Source organism: Sus scrofa, chromosome 6, assembly GCF_054392235.1.
Source record: "Sus scrofa isolate SSC_HxYL_T2T_F1_AM1 chromosome 6, Sscrofa_HxYL_maternal_Yorkshire_Landrace_v2.0, whole genome shotgun sequence".
Classification (NCBI taxonomy): Eukaryota; Metazoa; Chordata; class Mammalia; order Artiodactyla; family Suidae; genus Sus; species Sus scrofa.
Genome location: NC_139388.1, coordinates 84,488,994 through 84,506,987, shown reverse-complemented (window position 1 = coordinate 84,506,987; position 17,994 = coordinate 84,488,994). Strand labels below are relative to the sequence as shown.

The window sequence follows — 17,994 nt, the reverse complement described above, 5'->3', positions numbered from 1 at the left end:
TCATGGCATATGGCCTGGGCTGGGATGGAATCCAAGCTGCAACTGCCACCTATGTCACAGCTTCGGCAACACCAGACCTGTACCCCACTGAGCCACAGGAGAAACACCTGGGCAAGCTACTTAACCTCTTCCCAAGACTCTGTTTCTCCATTTGTAAAACAGAGATATTTATAAGAATTAACTGAGTTATTCCTCTGTATAGCACTTAATACTCAAATATGAGCTCTTTTTATCATTGTGAAGTGACCCAAATAGACAGTCAATTCAGAATCTGATTATCTAAGCAATCTTCTATAGGGGGATGTGTTTATACTCCATCAAAGTGCAAACTGAAAGTACCCTTGAAAATAAAATGTGGTTTTAGATTAGTATATAATAAACAAGACAAAAATTTTTGCTTTCAAAAAATATCAGAAACAATAAGAAACAAGGCTTCCATGTCTAGACCACTACCTAACAAAATTTAATACGTACACTATTTGAGCAATTCCATTTCTTAGACTTTATCCAAGTATGCACAGAGGTAGGCACAGGATATTTACTGCAGACTTGCTTGCAGGAGCAAAGGTCAGAAGACTATTTACATGTACATCAACAGGGGAAAGGTAAATTATACAAAAGGATATCATGAAACTATAAAAAAGAATGAGCCTATTATGTATGCACCAAACTGTGCCCCCCCCCCGACCAAACTGATGTTGAAGTCCTAACTTCCAGTACCTCAGAATATAACTGACTGTATTTAGAGACAGAACTTTCAAAGAACTAAGGTAAAATGAGATCATAGTGGTGGGCTCTAATCTAATAAAACTTAGTGTCCATTAGGGAAGACTTTGTCTAAAAGTCCACCATCTATAAACCAAGAAGAGAGACCCTCAGAAGAAACTGACACTGCCTACACCTCAATTTTAAACTTCCATCCTTTAGAATCATAAAGAAATAAATTTCCATTGTTTAAATCACCCAGTCTATGGTACTTTGATATGGCAGCCCTAGCAAGCAGTGCCAATGTGGAAGATTGCCAAGATATATTAAGTTTTTAAAAAGCAAAGTGTAGAACAGTGTACAACGTGCCAATTTACGTTATGTGAATTTTTTAATGGAGAGGATATACATATACACCTACAGGTACAGAGACTATCTATCTACAAAAATACGTATCTGCCAGACAACGGTGACTGCTTCCAGAAAGAGGATACAGGTGTACAGGAGATGGAAAGACATCTTTCACCATTTTTTTTTTTTAATTATTGGCTGCACCCACAGCATATGGAAGTTTCTGGGCCAAGGGCTGAATCTGAGCCACAGCTGCGACCAAGACTGCCCTAACACACTTCACCAACTCAGCAATCCAGCCAAGGCCTTCCAAGCCACTGCACCACAGCAAGAACTCCTCGACATATTCTCTTTTGTACTGAAGTTCTATATAATGATTTTTATTTCTTTTTCATTATAGCTGGTTTACAGTGTTCTGCCAATTTTCTACTGTACAGCATGGTGACCCAATTACTCATACAGTATAGATTATTTTTTCTCACATTATCATGCCCCATCATAAGTGACTAGATACAGTTCCCAGTGCTACACAGCAGGATCTCACTGCTTACCCATTCCAAAGACAATAGTGTGCATTAACTCCAAGTTCCCAGTCCATCCTGCTCCCTCCCCCTCCCCCTTGGCAACCACAAGTCTATTCTCCAAGTCCATGATTTTCTTTTCTGTGGAAAGGTTCATTTGTGCCATATATTAGATTCCAGATATATATGTATCATATTGTATTTGTCTTTCTTTTTCTGACTTGCTTCACTTAGTATGAGAGTCTCTAATTCCATCCATGTTGCTGCAAATGGTATTATTTTGCTCTTTTTATGGTTGAGTAGTATTCCTGTGCGCATATATACCACATCTTCCTAATCCAATCATCATTTAGGTTGCTTCCATGTCTTGGCTATTATGAATAGTGCTGCAATGAACATGCGGGTGCATGTGTCTTTTTCAAGGAAAGTTTTCTCCTGATATATGCCCAAGCGTGGGATTGCTGGGTCATATGGTAGTTCTATGTATAGTTTTCCAAGGTACCTCCATACTGTTTTCCATAGTGGTTGTACCGATTTATATTCCCACCAACAGTGCAGGAGGGCTCCCTTTCCTCCACACACCCTCCAACATTTGTTATTTGTGGACTCTTGCACTGAAGTTCTTTCTCACCATGTGCATTTAGTAGTTTAATTTTAAAAACAAAACTATCTACTAAAATGAGAAGCTGTCCACAACATACTCAACAATTAAGAAAAACATCATCAACAAACCTGGTCTGGAAGTTACCAAGTCTTAATAAACCAACACTTACCAAAATCTTGATCTATTTCATGAGCCTGGTTTTTTTTAATGTCCTGCACTTGTATTTTAAGAGCTATAAAAATATTCACATCATTTGTCTCAATTAATTCCACTACAACCATTTAGTACTTAGTAAATCACTTAACTTATGAACGTAGTTCTAAGATTAAAACATTTTTATTCCTGTTTTTTAAAAAATAATTTATCTCAGATAGATAACAATACACCAGAGGATGAAATGTTATAAATCCTAAGAACAGCTGTGAAGACTACCAACAGAGTAAACAATGTAAAAAACAAATACAAAAAGAGTTAACAGCTATGCTGGAGTTAAAGAACAAGAACCAAGTGCCTAACAGATCTTATCCAATCTTCATTACATCAAGACACAAGTCAGAGACTAGAACATCTTACAATAGGCTTCTGTTCTTCCAAGAAAACAACTCTATGTACTATAAAAGTTTGCAAGATATTTAAGTGCCTATTATAGCACTACACTGAGTAAGGCAGAAACCCTGACTTCAAAACATTTCAGTAATTTACTGAATGCCTACTCTTGTGCCAAACATTATGCTAGATAGTCTGACAGGCATCACCTTGTATATTTTACTTTTTATAAGCAGAAGAGACTAACGCAATTGCAGTCTGACTGCTACAAAATTACATTATAAACTACAAGTCCCACAGATTTTTCAAAAGAATAATAAAATATAGGAGTGGTCTAGAAAGAAATGAAAATAATTTCAAGTTAGACCTAATACCAGGAGAAGGGCACGAGTAGTGCCAGCCTGCAAAATGAAACACACACAGGAAGAGTCCAAGTCATACAGGGTCTGAGAGCTAAACAGAGGAACTTAAATTTAACCTGGGTGGGGAACAGGAGGCTAGCATTCCTTTCTGATCCATGAACAAGTATGCTTTTTCTTTTTTTTTTTTTTTTTTTTTTTTTTAGGAATATCAATCTCGTACCTGTATTCCAAGGTGAACTGTCAAAGGTAACCAGATAAAGTAAAGGAACTCAGGTAAGAAACTACTTTAAGAACCCAAGATTTAAATAAAAGACCTGCACTAGGGTAGTCACTGTACGGCAACAGAGAAGAAAGAGCTGATGAGTTTGGGAGTGGAGGGTGGGTTTGTTTAAGGAGATGGTAAATTTTTTTTTTTTTTTTTAATGAGTTAACATTTTTTTTTTGCTATTTCTTGGGCCACTCCCGCGGCATATGGAGGTTCCCAGGCTAGGGGTCTAATTGGAGCTGTAGCTGCCAGCCTACGCCAGAGCCACAGCAACGCGGGATCCGAGCCGTGTCTGCAGCCTACACCACAGCTCATGGCAACGCCAGATCGTTAACCCACTGAGCAAGGCCAGGGACCGAACCTGCAACCCCATGGTTCCTAGTCGGATTCGTTAACCACTGCGCCACGACGGGAACTCCAGGAGATGGTAAATTATGAGGAAGGTTTTTTTTTTTTAAGTATGGGAAATTACAAGATAGGTTTGTAGCACAGATAAATGAAGAAGTCTAAGGAGGAAATCTTAAGGTCAAGCTATTATATTCTTAAAGCACTCTTGTAAGAAAACATGCAAAAAAACAGCCTTTTCAGGAGTTCCTGTCGTGGCTCAAGTGGTTAACAAATCCTACTAGGAACCATGAGGTTGCGGGTTCAATCCCTGGCCTTGCTCAGTGGGTTAAGGATCCGGTGGTGCCATGAGCTGTGGTGTAGGTTGCAGACATGGCTCGGATCTGGCATTGCTGTGGCTCTGGCGTAGGCCGGTAGCTGTGGCTCTGATTGGACCCCTACCCTGGGAACCTCCATATACCACGAGTGCAGCTCTAGAAAAAGGCAAAAGACACACACACACACAAAGAATAGCCTTTTCAGAATCAGAACACAATAATCTGGTCCTGAATCTATCAAGGATGAAATCATGTGCCAGCCTGTATCAGAAATCCTACATACAAGCAGATGTTTGCAGCAAAAAGTCACTATATCACCTAAACAAAAATGAGTGACAAACTGAGAACCTTTCTTTGAACAGCTATCAGGTGAGATGCCAACTATGAAACTAAACATGTTCATTTAAACTTGTTATATCTAATGAAGCAGAGGTACCTACATTCAGACCCTCATTCAATCTATTTTAAAAACCACAAGCCATTTTTTAACAAGGTTACCAAGATTCTGAATCAAAGCAGTTTACCAATTTTGATGTAAAATCTTATCATTAGGAGTTCCCATTGTGGATTAGAGGTAAAGAACCCAAACTAGGACTCAGGTTCAATCCCGGGCCTCGCTCAGTGGGTTAAGAATATGGCGTTGCTGTGACCTGTAGTATAGGTCACAGATGTGGCTCGGATTCCAGGTTGCTGTGGCTGTGGTGTAGGCCAGCAGCTGCAGCTCCAATTCGACCTCTAGCCTGGGAATTTCCATATGCCCCAGGTGTAGCCCTAAAATGACCAAAAAAGAAAAACTATCGTTAAGGAGGTGAACTTCTACAGAAGCATTCAACCGTGTACTTGAAATAATTCAATGAAGAGATGCTATGACATCTGCACCAAATTCTATGTCATTGCAGTACAGCTGGCATGACTGCAGATATTTCAGCTTGGCTGCACAGCATCGAGTATCAGTATAGTTCTATCCACTAAAACAGATCAAAAGAAGCAAAAACAACCAAAGATAAGAGTTGCAAAGACCAAAAAACAACCAACATGTGTTGGCAACAAATCTGCTTTTTAAAAGCATACTTTGAAACCAAGGGCAACATCATCAAAGCACAAACTTCTACCCTAACAACTGTTTCTATGGAAATTACAAACATACACCATATTTTGGGATGCTATCCTCCCATAATATTCCAGATGCATTATGGAAGACAGAAGTTTAATGTCTGTTTTAAAGACTTCATATAAAATAAAGCATAACCATATCTGTCACTGATGAAGCGACTACAGTTGTGCCCTCTACCTAGAATGCTCTTGCCTCGATGATTCAGTCACATCCCCTACAGGGCTTTACTCAAACATCATTCTGGAGAGAGAACTCCTCTACATACTTTTTTGTTTGTTTGTTTAGAGCCACATCCACGGCATTTGTAAATTCCCAGGCCGGGGTCAAATCCGAGCTGTAGCTGCTGGCCTACACCACAGTCACAGCAAGGTGGGATCCCAGCCACGTCTGCGACCTACACCAGGGCTCACAGCAACGCCATATACTTAACCCACTGAGCGAGGGAGGCCAGGGATTTGAACACATGTCCTTATGGATACTAGTCGGATTTGTTACCAGTGAGCCACGACAGGAACTCCTAACTACCTCATTTTAAATCGCAACCCAAGTTCTACCAAACTGAACCCTTCTACATCTTTAGCCAAATATTTATCTCCAACTCACACATCAGTATGTCAATTTCATGGGGAGAGAGATTTGTTTTGGTCTACTGTATTCACTGCTGTATCTCCAACACCTAGAACAGTGGCCGTTGCAGAACTCACACTCATCGGGTTGTGGAATTCAAAAATCAGATAGCATGGGTTAGAGATGCAGCAAGTCAAAACAAACAAACGAAAAAACCAACCTTGTTCCTTGGACTCAGAATATACCCTGTGGTGGGTCCTCTAAGCTCCTAAATCTTCAGCTATTAAAATATGGGTCAAGAACTTTAAAAAATATATATTTTTAAAATATCCTCTGAAAGAGAAGAATCCTATTCCTAAAGTATAAGCCCACAGCTTGAGCTAGCTAAAGTAGTTAACACCAAATATGTAAAAGCCACTCAGTATCATTTCCAGGAATAAATATTCAGTGATCATCATAAGCATCTCTATTCTGTTCTGGAAATGCACAATTGTACCAACTTTAAAACTAGCAAAAAAAAAAAAAAAAAAAAAAAGACACTTTCCTAGAAAAAGCAGGATCCCCACAAAGTATATTTATCACATTGTGTTTGCAAATGTATAACAGTGAAATAGTTAATGTAGCCAATCTTACACTCATTCCTTTTATAATTAAAACATGTTGGAGTTCCCGTTGTGGCTCAGTGGTTAACAAATTCGACTAGGAACCATGGGGTTGCGGGTTCGATCCCTGGCCTCGCTCAGTGGGTTAAGGATCCAGCGTTGCTGTGAGCTGTGGTGTAGGTCGCAAACTCGGCTCAAATCCTGAGTTGCTGTGGCTCTGGCGCAGGCAGGCAGCTACAGCTCCAATTAGACCCCTAGCCTGGGACCTCCATATGCTGTGGGAGCGGCCCTAGAAAAGGCAAAAAGACAAAAAAAAAAAAAAAAAAAAAATAAATAAATAAATAAATAAAACATGCTTCTAGGGAGTTCCCTGGTAGCTCAGTGGGATAAGGATCCGCCACGGTCACTACAGTGGCTTGGGTCACTGCTATGGCGAGGATGAAATCCCTGGCCTGGGAACTTCCACATGCCAAAGGCACAGCCAAAAACATGCTTCTAATTTTGGAACAATTCATTCAGATTTAAGTCAATTAAAATACTGTATAATGACCTTAAGGAATTGTATAATTGCCAAAGAATTATCACCAGAATCCAGGTCTTCACAAAAATCTCTGCCATTGATTAGCTCTATTTTAAAAAGTTGCTTCTATCTTCAGTTTCTTTTTTTAGATAGAGAATGCGTGGTGTCTGTGCATGTGTTGTACTACTTGTAAAGAATCATCTCATCTTCATATTTAAAAAGAGACTGAGAGCAGGTTTTTCAGGGGTTTTTTTTTTTTTGGTCTTTTTACGGCCACACCCGAGGCATAGGGAGGTTCCCAGGCTAGGGGTCAATCAGAGCTGCTGGCCTACACCATAGCCACAGCAGTGCCAGATCCAAGCCACATCTACAACCTACACCACAGCTCATGGCAACACCGGATCTTTAACCCACTGAGAGATGCCAGGGATCAAACCCAGGTTCTCAGGGATACTATTCAAGTTCATTACCACTGAGCCATACCTTTTTTTTTTTTTTGGCCACCATCTGCAGCAAGTGAAAGTTTCCAGGTCAGAAACTGAAACTGCTCCAGAATCACAGTAGTGACACCACCAGATCATTAACCCAATGAGCCACCAGGGAACTTATGTATGTTAATTTTTTTTTCTAAACACAAATTCTTTGGATTACAAATAAAAGAATCCAAAGATTTCTTATGACTTCCAGAGCTTTAAAAAACTGGCTTTGAAATTACTGCAGGGAGTTCCCATCATGGCTCAGCAATTAATGAATCTGACTAGCATCCATGAGGACAAAGGTTCAATCCCTGGCCTCGCTCAGTGGGTTAAGGATCCAGCGTTGCTGTGAGCTGTGGTGTAGGTCACAGACGTGGCTGGATCCTATGCTGCTGTGGCTTTGGGCGTAAGCTAGCAGCTACAGCTCTGATCTGACTCCTAGCCTGGGAACATCCATATGCCGCTGATGCAGCCCTTCAAAAAAAAGAAAAGAAAGAAATTACTGCGAACTTTTCAGAATATTGGAAAACAATACTCAAATTAAGACCACTGATCCAACAGAGGAAACTGGAAACAGGGACTCCATTTCAGAAATCTGCCTTGCTGCCACTGGACAATCAGTTCCCCACTCCCTAATAATGGTCTATTTCTCCCTTTCAATTCCTTGCCCCAATTTTAAGTTGAGATAGAATTAATTCTCTATAGACAGCCCCAAGACATGGGAATTTTTTTGTTTGGGAGTTTTTTTGTTGTTGCTTTGTTTTTGGTCTTTTTAGGGCCACACCTGCTGCACATGGAGTTTCCTGGCTAGGGGGTGAAACAAAGCTGCAGCCACTGGCCTACACAACAGCCACAGCAACACCAGATCCGAGCTGCATCTGCGACCTACACTACAGCTCACAGCAACGCCAGATCTTTAACCCACTGAGTAAGGCCAGGGATCAAACCCTCATTATCATGGATACCAGTCAGGTTCGTTAACCACTGAGCCACCATAGGAACTCCTTGTTGTTGTTTTTCAATGGCTGCACCCTCAGCATTGGGGGTTTCCAGGCCAGGGACTGAACCTGAGCCACAGATGTGACCTACGCTTTAATCCACTGTGCCAGGCTGAGGATGGAACCTGTGCCTTGCCTTAGGGAGTCAGATTCTTTTTTTTTTTTTTTTTTTTTTTTGGTCTTTTTGCCTTTTCTAGGGTCACTCCCGTGGCATATGGAGGTTCCCAGGCTAGGGGTCCAGTCAGGGCTGCAGCCGCCGGCCTGCGCCAGAGCCACAGCAATGCAGGATCCAAGCCGAATCTGCGACCTACACCACAGCTCATGGCCACACCCAATCCTTAACCCACTGAGCAAAGCCAGGGATTGAACCCGCAACCTCATGGTTCCTAGTCGGATTTGTTAACCACTGAGCCAAGACGGGAACTCCGGGAGTCAGATTCTTAACACATCATGCCACAGCGGGAACTCCCCAAAGATGTGTTTTATATATATATATATTTATATATATATTTATATATTTTTATATATTTATATATATTTTTTATATTTTTATATATTTATATATATATTTTATATATATTTTTATATATATTATATATATTTATATATTTTTATATATACTTTATATATTTTTATATATTTATATATATATTTTTATATATATTATATATTTTATATATATTTATATATTTTTATATATACTTTATATATTTTTATATATTTTATATATTTTATATATATATTTATATATTTTTTTATATATATTTATATATAAAAAACACGTTCAGTCCCATCCCAAGAAACTGTATATTAGCAGTTTCTGTACAGTAGCTCTTGAGAGGAGTTTAGGCCACAGCAAGAATAGATCATCTATAGCCTCTGCTGAAGCCTTGATCTTTTCACCTGCCTCAGGAACTTGAGAAAAAATTTCCTACTTTTCTACCCATAGCAAAGACACACCAACAAAGGCCCCTGAACCTAATGGAGACTAACAAACCATGAGACACCAGTGTCTCCCAGTCCATTTTCTAGAAATTTTACAGGGTATTCCAAGGGTTGGGAAAGAAAGGTCTTTCATCAAATAAGTTAAGAAACACCGAATTATTTAACAGATTATCTGAAAATCTAACGTCTCTGAACCTTTTTCTTGGCTACACCCATGGCAAGCGGAAGTTCCAGGACTAGGAATTGAACCCAAGCCACAGCAGCAACCCAAGCAAGCCACAGAAGTGACAACACCAGATGCTTAACCCACTGAGCCACCAAGGGAACTCCTCTGAAACTTTAATAAACTTGTACATTATGAATTTCAAAGAGGGACATAATAAGTAAGGTTTGACACCCACCCCCATGAAAACATCTTCCAGGTATTCTGAAACACACTAGAGAAACAACAGAGGCATTACTGTGTTTAAATTATCTCTTATCCCCATCTCCACTGGCTTATAAACCCTTAAGGTGAACTAACATTCCCTTTGGCCCTATAAAGAGCAGAACAAATAGATAATATAATAATTCAAACACTTCCATAGCTTATATTTTGTAGTATGTATACCATTTGTATACTTTCTGAAACAAATGACGGTATTAGATACTGATTATAAATGCTTACCATACTAACAGTCACAGAAACTATTCATTCTTCCCCTATTTATCTGATAAATGAAAATTTAATTTTAAAATCTAACAGTTTATTTTTAAATCTACTGTTAAACTTCACAATAAAAATATGGTTTTCTGGGGAGTTCCCGTCGTGGCGCAGTGGTTAACGAATCCGACCAGGAACCATGAGGTTGAGGGTTCGATCCCTGGCCTTGCTCAGTGGGTTGAGGACCTGGCGTTGCCGTGAGCTGTGGTGTAGGTTGCAGATGCGGCTCGGATTCCGCATCGCTGTGGCTCTTGCGTAGGCCAGCGGCTACAGTTCTGATTCGACCCCTAGCCTGGGAACCTCCATATGCCTCGGGAGCGGCCCAAAGAAATAGTAAAAAAAAAAAAAAAAAAAATATGGTTTTCTGGCAAAGTAATAAGTGATATAGATGATGTAATTCCCCTTAGAAGAGTCTAAAATTGAGCTCCTCTCAAAGAGCATCCAGCTGGTGAATTAGCTATAGTGAAGTTGTATTAGGATGAAAATCCCCTCAGTTCCTGTTGTGGCACAGCAGAAACAAATCAATCCGGCTAGTATCCATGAGGATTCAGGTTCAATCCCTGGCCTTGCTCAGTGGGTTAAGGATCCGGAGTTGCTGTGGGCTGTGGTGCAGACTGAAGACTCAGCTCAGATCCCACGCAGCTGTGGCAGAGGCCAGCAGCTATAGCTCCAATTTGACCCCTAGCCTGGGAACTTCCAAATGCCGTGGGTGCAGCCCTAAAAAGCAAAAAAAAAAAAGAATGAAAATCCCTGAAACCACACATAACAATGACTGTCAAGAAACTTTCCTCCACTTCCTACTCCTTTTCACCTGCTTTTAAACAGATTTTAAAGCAAGCCAAAAAACTTTCACAAATATATTTAAATTACCTACCAAGCAAATGGATTAGAGCTGAAGTCTTGCTTATGCTTTTCTTCTGAAAGTTACCACTTTCTCATACTCCTTAGTATGAATTAACACAGTATTCTTTTTCTTCTTCTTCTTTTTTTTTTTTGGCCATACCCACAACATGTGGAAGTTCCCAGGCCAGGGATCAAACTGAGCCACTGCAGTGACAATGCTGGATCCTTAACCCACTGCATCACAAAACTCCAACACAGTATTCTTTTATTGCACCCCATTTCTCCCTCTGGTTTCATCTGCCCTTCATTTGATCTGTTATTCCCAATCTCTTCTGTTTCCTCGAGTAACAAAAAGTCATAATCTTTTTATCCGAAAATTATGGCTGCGGCTTAATATTGAACAGCAGATGGCTTCATATTGCCACTTGGGACACAGAGAATGGACACAGGCGTGTCTGAGACACTGATCCCCCCGCTCTCCTGGGGCTGCAGCACCTCCATTCAGTGAAAAGCAGCCTTACCCATTTATTCCAGTGTAGCATACAATATTTTTCTGTCTCCCTAGATTTGAAAAAAGTTAAGAAACATTGCTCTAGAGCATACACTGCACAGGGATAGTGCTGGTGAATCTATCCTGACTCCAAATAGTATAAGAAAAAAGAAAAAAAAAAATCAGAGAATAATTCAATCCAGTCCTTTTTAAAAACAGCAATAACTTTTTCAGGGTGGCAGCTAAATAAGATGACTTTAGTTATTAACATTTTCCCTTGAGACTGGAGATAAAGTTTTAGTTTTTTTTAAAAAAGGCAGAAAACAGTGTTCACATTTGACCAGATAAATGCCAACTTTTTATTTCACCCGTTTTATGAATAATCCTAATCATAAACTCTCCTTGACGATTAGTTTTCCATAAAATGTCACTGAGTTCAAAAGTGCAATTAAACTCAAGTTCAAATATGTGTAAACTAGAATTTAAGATTTAGTTATTACTAAGTGGGCAATGACTCTTTAGTAACTAAACAACACATTAGTTCCTGAAATGAGCAGAGACATGAGCTGATTCTACACAGTAGTCAAGAAACTATAATTCATTCCTTTAAAAGCCAAATAGGTTTTACATTAACTTCCAGATTTCAATTCCTGCAATAAATTCTGACACACTAAGAGACCAGGTTATACCTAAGTAGGGGGAAAAATAAAAATACTCAACACTTTTTCTGAAATCCAGGAGTCCTGAAGAGGCTACTTCAAACTTTTTTTTTTTTTTTTTTTGTCTTTTTGCTTTTTTTAGGGCCGCTCCCACGGCATATGGAGGTTACCAGGCTAGGGGTCGAATCGGAGCTGTAGCCTCCAGCCTACACAAGAGCCACAGCAACGCAGGATTCGAGCCACATCTGCAACCTACACCACAGCTCATGGCAACACCAGATCCTTAACCCACTGAGTGAAGCCAGGACTCGAACCCGAAACTTCATGGTTCCTAGTCGGATTCGTTAACCACCACGCCACGACAGAAACTCCCAAACTTTAATGTGCATTAAAAAATCACTTGGGGAAGTTCCCATCGTGGCGCAGTGGTTAACGAATCCGACTAGGAACCATGAGGTTGCGGGTTCGGTCCCTGCCCTTGCTCAGTGGGTTAACGATCCGGCGCTGCCGTGAGCTGTGGTGTAGGTTGCAGACGCGGCTCGGATCCTGCGTTGCTGTGGCTCTGGCGTAGGCCGGTGGCTACAGCTCCGATTCAACCCCTAGTCTGGGAACCTCCATATGCCGCGGGAGCAGCCCAAGAAATAGCAACAACAACAACAAAAGACAAAAAGACAAAAAAAAAAAAAAATCACTTGGGAATCTTGTTAAAATGCAGATTCTAATTCAGTATGATTGGCATGGAGACTGAGATTTCTAATGAGCTCCAAGGTGATGGGTTCGTTTGTTTTTGGCTGCAGCACAAAGCAACTTGATGTGGGACTCAGTTCCCAGACCAGGGACTGAACCCAGGGCACAGTGGTGAAAGCACTGAATCCTAACCACCAGGTCACCAGAGAACTCTCCCAGGGTGACCCTTTTGCTGCTGATCTACAGTCCACATACTGCATACTTGAAAAGTTACACCCTTACTTCTATGGCACTGGTTCAGATAATGGATAAGAATTTAAAGAAGACAACAATCCCCACTTCGTTTAATAATGTTTATGGTTTCTTGAGATTAATCTAGGGGAAGGATGGTTATTAAAATGTTGATTTTTGACAGAAATGCAGATAATTTCTCCAATGTGAGGGTCTAAGAGAGTTTGTAATAATAACAAGAGCAAACACCTAAAGGGCACTTACTATGTGCCAGTGAATTGTCTTAAGTACTTCACATAGATTAATGGATTCTCCTAACACTATACAGGAGGAACTATTATACAGGAGGTAAACCGAGTCACAAAGACATTACTGAGATTGTACATAGCTAATAAATACCAGAAATAGGATTTGAATCCAAGTAGTCTGGTTCCAGAGCCTACACTTTTAATCACCATACTAGCAGTGTATCTCTCATGAACATACAGCAACAGAATTAAAATGGCTTACTCTTAAAGAAAAGGATTCAAGCGTTAAGGTGTAAAGTGTTAAAGAACAGCGTGAGCAACAGAGGTTCTCTTCAGGTGACCAACTACCAAGGTTTAATGAATACCATGACTTATTATGTAGTTTTTTGCTCTATTAGAAACCGTTCTGCAGAAATAGACTGACGGACAAGAATAGACTCAAGGTTGCCAACGGGGAGGGGGAGGGAATAGGATGGATGGGGAGTTTGGGGTTGGTAGATGCAAACCATTACATTTAGAATGAATAAGAAATGAGGTCCTGTTTTAAAGCACAGAGAACTATATCCAATCATTTCTGACAGAACATGACAAAAGATATAATAAGAAAAAGAATGTGCATATATGCACAACTGGGTCACTTTACTGCAGAAAAGAAACTGACAGAACACTATAAATCAACCATTTTATATATATATATATATATATATATTTTTTTTTTTTTTTTTGCTTTTTAGGGCCACAGCTGAGACATAGGGAAGTTCTCAGGCTATCAGAAGTCAAATCAGAAATATAGCTGCAGGCCTTGGCCACAACTACAGCAACGTGGGATCCAAGCCACATCTGCGACCTACACCACAGCTCACAGCAACGCTGGATCCAGGACCTACTGAGCGAAGCCAGGGATTAAACCCGCATGCTCATGGATACTAGACAGATTCCCTTCCACTGTGCCACAGGGGAAACTCCCTTTTTAATATATATTTTTTTAAAAGCAGCTGTTTTGGCTGGTATCTAATATACAGCACAAATGAACCTTTCCACGGAAAAGAAAATCATGGACTTGGAGAACAGACTTGTGGTTGACCAGGGAGAAGGGGAGGGAGTGGAATGGATTGCGAGCTTGGGGTTAAGGATGCAAACTATTGCTTTTGGAATGGATTAACAATGAGATCCTGCTGTGTAGCACTGAGAACTATGTCTAGATACTTATAACGAAACATGACAATGGGAGAAAAAAGTATGTATACAAGTATGTTAAATTGGGTCTCCATGCTGTAGAGTGGAAAAAAAAAATTGTGTTGGGGAATTGACAATTAAAAAAAAAGAAAAACTGTTTTGAATTTCAGTGTAAATAGCTAAATAGTTCAAGGAAAAAATTTTAATGGGACACCATTTTGGTGACAAAAACCTGGTTTCACATCATGGATAAGCAGTTTGAGAGCAATGTCCCAGAAGCAACTAGTAAAGAAGAGTTTTGACATTCAGGACTTACAATAGCAGCACTGGCAGACATAGCTGAAACGACAAGTAATGAAAATTGCTTTAGCAAAAATATTTGGACTGAAGGGAAGAGTAACTAAAAGTAGAAATGTAAAGGACAAAACAAAACATGGCCAGGAATTTGATACCGCTGAGTTGAGAGGAAGAAGTAGCAAAAATAAACTACTATTTTAAACAAACAAATAGAGGAAGGAAACAAATAATATAGCCTGAATAATTTTTTCAGAGAGTAAGAACTAAAAAGATATTCTAAGCAATGGTTAATTGTCCAGATAGCTGCAGAATATACGGGACTAAACAGATGGATATGGTCAAGTAAAAATAGATTAGTATCATCATTTCAATGATCCCAAATATGGATATGGCTGACCAAGCACAAAAGAGGTCTCAAGAAACACAGTACACATCCTACAGAATATATAGAAAGAGAAAATATTAATCCTCAGACATCATCACATTCATTCATTTGACAAATATTTCTTGAGACACACCATGGATCTGGCACTATTCTTTGTGCTAGGAATACAGGAATGACCATACCAGGTCAAAAGCCTGCCTTCATTCATAAACTTGCATTCTAGTCAAGGAAACCAACAGACTTGGAAGAGAAGAGTGAATATTGAAAGCCTAGAATGAAGTTTTTTTTTATTTTTTTAGTTTTTTTTTAAATATTATAAAATTAGTTTCTTTTTTAAATGTTATAGATTTACAATGTTCTGTCAATTTCTGCTATACAGCAAAATGACCCAGTTATATATACATTCTTTTTCTCTATTATCTTCTATCATGTTGTATCACAAGTGACTGGATATAGTTCCCTATGCTATAGAGCAGGACCTCATTTCTTATTCATTCTAAATGTAATAGTTTGCATCTACTAAACCCCAACTCCCAGTCCATCCCACTCCCTCCCCCTTGGCAACCACAAGTCTGTTCTCCATGTCTATGAGTCTGTTTCTGGTCTAGGTTCATCTGTGCCATATTTTAGATTCCACATATAAGTGATATCATATGGTATTTGTCTTTCTCTTAGAATGAATTTTTTTAATATAGAATATATAGATCTACCTATGGAACAAAAGTTAACAAAATATTAACACCTTCTTTCCCTTCAAAGCCCTGTAGCCTGAAATGTTCATTAAGCATTCCTTGTCCTCTCAAAAACAATAAATGCACTTAAAATGTATTTACAAATAAAAGTATAGTTTGACTTCTACTTCCAAGAATGTCTGTAAATACTACTTTCAGACAGGCACAGCAAACTGTAATTCAAAGTTTTCCAAATGCAACCTCTTAGATCAAAATATTTTATTAGTATAACTATTTTAAAAACAACCGGAAATGCTTCTCTAATAAACCGTAAGTGGAAAAAGTACCCGAATTAAAAAAAAAAAAAAAAAAAACTTGAAGTCACAAAAAAGTCAAGATGTGGGCTTGGTGGGCTTTAAGAATCTCGCTGATATTTAAGCTAGGCTGTAACACCTGCCTCAGATTCCCAAAAATTTAAATTTAACTGAGTACAGATGTTGTTATTATGTGAAAACATTTTAAGAACGTGCTATCTTTTGGGTCTTGGAAGAAATTACTGAGGAAGAGCTCATTTTTAATACACAGTTAATTACCAGTCTCTTATCACCTTGCCTCAATCTAAAAAAATTATGAAGACTCAAGAAATATGGCAGCAGGTAAGTGTTCCATTTTTATCTTCTTAAAAAAAGATACATTATGGCAAATAAATATATTTTAGAAGATCCAAGCTCCACACCTATCCAATCATCTACCAACACCTACACACTACAGAAAGCTGATGTAAACCTACCACTTTTAAGTGTTTCTTAACAAGCAATCTGTTCTCTCTATACAAACGAGAAACAATAGGAAAGAGCTTGTTCCAACATGAACTATCTTTACAACAATGCATTACACAACTGGATCTCATTTGCTTTACAATGCTAACATTTTTCTGTACTACACTACCCTGCAGTCAATGAAGGATATACAATTTAGGATGTACCTAACATTCTGTGATCCCAAGTCTGAAAATATTACTCACTTAAGTTTATTTGGTTAAAAATCCAAAACATTTTTAATTACAAAATTAAACTGACTACCAAGCAAAGATTAAGCGTAAAAAGAACTGATTCTCTTTTCACACACCCTTACCACAAAAAGTGCACATGAGTTGACTTAGGTACATATTCCGAATCGGTAATTCATATGGGAGAAGTTAAACAGTCTGTGAATTGCATCTTAGACCAAAGAAATGCTTCCACAAATAAATTCATCTCATTCGGGTACAGTCAAAGGGATCTTTAAAGTTACTGCCTACGCAAGCGGCTGCAGAAGGTGTTGTCTTACGTTTTATTCTCTGGCACAAGTTGATCCGGAGATTTTAAACCCTCCTGGCTTTCAGATGCATATGAGACAGCCAGGATTTCAAAAGATCATCTCTGATGCGTTGGGAAACAGGTTGGCTAGGCCAATGGGTGACCCAACCAAGGCTACAAAATGCTGTCTTAATTTAGTGAGTCCCTGACTTGTAGGAGTTAAAAACTCTCACCCCTTATATTGCGATGACGTAATCTTCCACACTGCATTTCTCTGGGATTAAAGGGGAGGAAAAACACAAACGAACAAAGAAATTTTCCCCCTAATGAGAGGAACTGGGCAAAAGGCTGAACGACAGTTTCGGGAGGTGGTTAGGTAACTCCCTGAAAGGGAAGCTTCAGATGAAAACGCAGGGAGAGAGTTGGAGAAGCAAACGGAAACGGCATCAGGAACTCGACCTAAGGCAGGAATAAAGGAGACCGGAGAAGCGGCGACCAGGCCCACCCAGTGGGACCAGGCGTCCAGCTGCGGGACCGCGGAGGGAGGCGCGTCGCAGGCAAACCCGGGGCGGTCAGCTAGCCGCCCGCTCCCGGCCGCCACTTCCCGGCCGCGCTCGCAATCCGCTCCCCTCCCCCCCGCCCGCCGCAAAATGTCTGCGGCCGCGCCGGGCGAAGCAGGAAGTCGAGGCCGGGGCGCGGGGGGCAGACACGGCCTGGGAGCCCGGGCCACCGCCACCCCGGGCAGCCCGGGCGCCCGCGAGCGTCTCCGCAGCTCGCGGCGCCCGGGCCCGCCGTCCGCCTCAGGGGTCCGCAGGGCCGGGGGGAGGGGAGCCGGGCGGCCGGGATGGGTGTGACCCCTTCCTTCCGCCGCTGCCGGGTGACAGCACGGCCGCGCCCTCGGCCCGGCACCCCACAGCAGGGCCGCACACCTCTCGGCCGACGTGCGCCCCCCGCCTTGCCCGCCGCGACTTCCTCGCCTCCGTCCTCGGACAGAACCCGGACCCGCGTTCGCCCGAACGGCGCCGCGCGAGGCGGGCACCCCCCCCCACACACACACACACACTCCAC

General features: G+C 40.6%; 1 protein-coding gene across 4 annotated transcripts in view; it reads right to left on the bottom strand.

The window, feature by feature from the left end:
• The window catches only part of CDC42 (cell division cycle 42), a 54,869-nt gene that overhangs the window by 36,697 nt on the left and 178 nt on the right, over positions 1-17,994 (bottom strand). The window contains exon 1 of one of the 4 annotated variants that reach the window (XM_084958772.1): positions 17,160-17,561. The exons of 2 other annotated variants lie outside the window; for them this stretch is intronic. The gene's annotated coding sequence lies outside the window, so the exon portion shown is untranslated. Of the gene's footprint in view, positions 1-16,957; positions 17,562-17,994 lie in introns of those variants that run through there. One more of the 4 variants, XM_084958773.1, reaches the window with a different exon arrangement.